Source organism: Pseudophryne corroboree, chromosome 1, assembly GCF_028390025.1.
Source record: "Pseudophryne corroboree isolate aPseCor3 chromosome 1, aPseCor3.hap2, whole genome shotgun sequence".
Lineage (NCBI taxonomy): Eukaryota > Metazoa > Chordata > Amphibia > Anura > Myobatrachidae > Pseudophryne > Pseudophryne corroboree.
In genome coordinates, this window is record NC_086444.1 from 217,822,368 (window position 1) to 217,825,579 (window position 3,212).

Below are 3,212 nucleotides of genomic sequence, written 5' to 3' on the forward strand. Positions count from 1 at the left end.
AAACTAGCGACGATGAAAAGTGAGAATCGAAGTAACCGGCGTTAGTAGAAGCTTTACAGATATACTCTGCAGCTTCTTTTAACAGTTATCTCATTGTTTCCATACATAGAGTCTAGTGACCCAAATGTATCTTGGGTCTTTATAATGTTTGACACAAACGCATTTACCAATGGTGGATCGCATCATTTTGGAAACGATTAAATAGTGGTCAAAGTCTACTCAGTCTTTGTAAAAATGGAGACATTGACTCACTGGGATTTAGCAATGTACGTCAACAACCCCGCACTATCTGAGTGCTGGTCTAATGTACCCTTCTCACTCGTAGTTATCGGTGTGAGATCTGACATAGAATCGTGCATTAAATTATAAGACCAGTTAAATAAACACCCTGGTACCCAAAGGGAATTTGGCCCTTTGGAAAGATTGTCTTTTGTTAGAGCAGGCGGAGTACTTCCGAGACTCCGATGTTACCGCTCTTTTAATGTGAATTGCCCATGCTTATAGGATATTTAAAATTATTTTTAGTCTGCGCTAGAGCCTTACTCGCTATGCAGACAGACACCACAATAGGCAACGGACAGACACTTGCACGACTTATTGAAGTTATTATGTGTCATATATATATTTTATTGTATATGAAACTCATGGTTGTTCCTCTCTACGGAAATCTTTAGTAAAAGGCGAAAGATTTATTAGCTCTGAAGAGAAACAAGAGTATTCTTATGTGAAAAGCAGTTCACATGGGCACCCGAACCAAATTCCCACTAACACCCCTGCGCCTCTGGTGGCTTAGAGATGTAGGGCAGGAATGTTCCAGAATTACAAACTGGAAAACAACAGGAAGCATGGTTAAAATGGCCCCTTTGCCATGCTGACCTGATAATCACAGAACAAATTACAAATGTTTCCGTGTTAATATATTATACAGTATAATCACAGGCCGGGTACAACACATGCTCTATGAATAAATATATCTAAGCTCATAGCCTATGATAATTACATACATTAATATATTTATACAGCATTAATATAGGCTCAATAGCCTATTATACAGTGATACCACAGACCTTAATATAGGCTCCCTAGCCTATTTACAGTGTTAATAACAGCCATTAATATATAGGCTCAATAGCCTATTCACAGACAGTAATATAGATTCAATAGCCTATTACTGCCAGGACAGGTACAATACCTTATAAATACCTGTGATATATATATATCTATATACCCTGCTGTTATATTTGATCCGCCAGCTTCCACCGTGCCTCTTCCCCCCTGTAACGCTGTGTCTGCGGGAAGCCTGCACTGGCATGTCACCGTCTCTGTACTGAGACTGATGGAGCTGCGGCTGTATGGCGCTGGGCGGCCGGACGTAGCTGGGCGGCCGAACTCTCTGCGGAAGGCCTGCACTAGCACTTGTGGATGGAAGGTGCCGGAGCGGCGGTCATACTGAGTATGGCTTCCCCCCTGCTGTGCGGCCGGACGGAGCTGGGCGGCCGAACGGAGCGCTGGGACGGGCGGCTTGATGTCACCGTCTCTGTTACTGAGTATGGCTTCCCCCCTGCTGTGCGGCCGGACGGAGCTGGGCGCTGAACGGAGCGCTGGGACGGGCGCCGCTATTAGACGTAGCGGCTGGGCTTGGCGGCGTATGAGCGGCGAAGCATATTAACCCCAACATAGCGGGGCGGCAGCCTGCGCTGACCGCCCCGTTCCCCAGCCTACCTTGCTTGCTCCTGATCATGGCTGCGACGGGGCTTCTTATGTGTAAGCTCCGTCCAGCTTCAGTGATGTGACTCATGGCTGTGACGGGGCTTCTTCTGTGTAAGCTCCGTCCAGCTCTGTAGTCCTGGCTGCGACGGGTCTTCTATGTGTAAGCTCCGTCCAGCTTTCAGTCAGCTTCCAGTGATCTATGGCTGCGACGGGGCTTCTTCTGTGCAAGCTCCGTCCAGCTCTCTAGTCCTGGCTGCTCTTTGCCGGAGCAGTGGGCTGTCTGTGGCTGTGAGGGTGCTCTTTGTGAGGACCGACACGCCATGCGCTGCCCATGCAGCGGCACTATCCCGGACCCATGTCTTTCTTGAAACTGGGAAGGGATGTGCTCTTAAAAAAAAATTAAAAATAAAAATTAAAAATTAATAAAATCTTCCAACAAGTGTGGGAATCCCACAAGCCGATGTTAGTGCTTTGAGCACAGAAAAAACACTGGGTTCGTACACTGAGGTACTCTGGGGATATGGAGGGGTGGAGAGTTCTAGATTTAAATATTCAGTGCCTTTGTTCTGCTACGCCGCCCATATCCCCAAGAGTACTCCAGTGACCCCTAGTGGATGAAAAAGAAATGGTGGCCTCCTATGAGGCAATACAGTACGGCGGGTTCCCTGCACGACTGTTTCAACTGGATTTGTTGGACAAATGGTCAGGATCTCACCTGCACATGCATCAGCATATAACCCTGTCAACGAAAGCACGGATATCCCTGCTGTGGTGGCTACAAGTCCCCCATCTGGTGGAGGGTCAGAGTTTCAACACCCAGTCATGGATGCTGTTGACAACAGATGTCGGCCTCCGGGGTTGGGGGGCTGTGACTCAAGGCACACAGTTCCAGGGGACGTGGTGCTTTCAGGAATCTGCTCTTCCAATCAACATCCTGGAACTCAGGGCAATTTACAATACTCTAATACAGGCCTCATCTCTACTTCGGAATCAGGCCATCCAGGTGCAGTCGGACAACGCCACAGCAGTGGCATGCGTCAACTGGCAGGGAGGAACAAGAAGTAAGACCGCAATGCGAGAGGTGTCAAAAATACTTCTCTGGGAGGAAGCCAACACAAGGGCCATCTCAGCCATTCACATTCCAGGCAAGCAGGCACTACCTCCATCCGGGGGAATTAGGCCTCCACTCTCAAGTGTTTCAACAACTTGTTCACTGGTGGGGTTGTCCACAGATAGACCTGATGGCTTCACATCTCAACAAGAAGCTCTGTCGTTACTGCTCCAGAACAAGGTACTCACAAGCAGTTGCGGAAGATGCTCTGACAACGTCATGGCCTTACCAGTTAGTTTACCTGTGTCCTTCAATCCTGCTAATCCCAAGAGTTCTCAAAAGACTCAAAAAGGAAAGGGTTCAGGCAGTTCTCATTGCCCCGGATTGGCCTTGTCAGGCCTGGTATGCGGATTTTCTGACCCTGTCGTTGGAGGAACCCTAGCCTCTGCCG

General features: G+C 48.2%; 1 non-coding gene across 1 annotated transcript; it reads right to left on the reverse strand.

Moving 5' to 3' along the window:
• Window positions 1-605: 605 nt before the first annotated feature.
• On the reverse strand, window positions 606-718 carry LOC134932268 (U5 spliceosomal RNA). The gene has a single exon (XR_010179290.1). It is a non-coding gene; the product is annotated as a U5 spliceosomal RNA (small nuclear RNA).
• Between the last annotated feature and the right edge of the window lie 2,494 nt (window positions 719-3,212).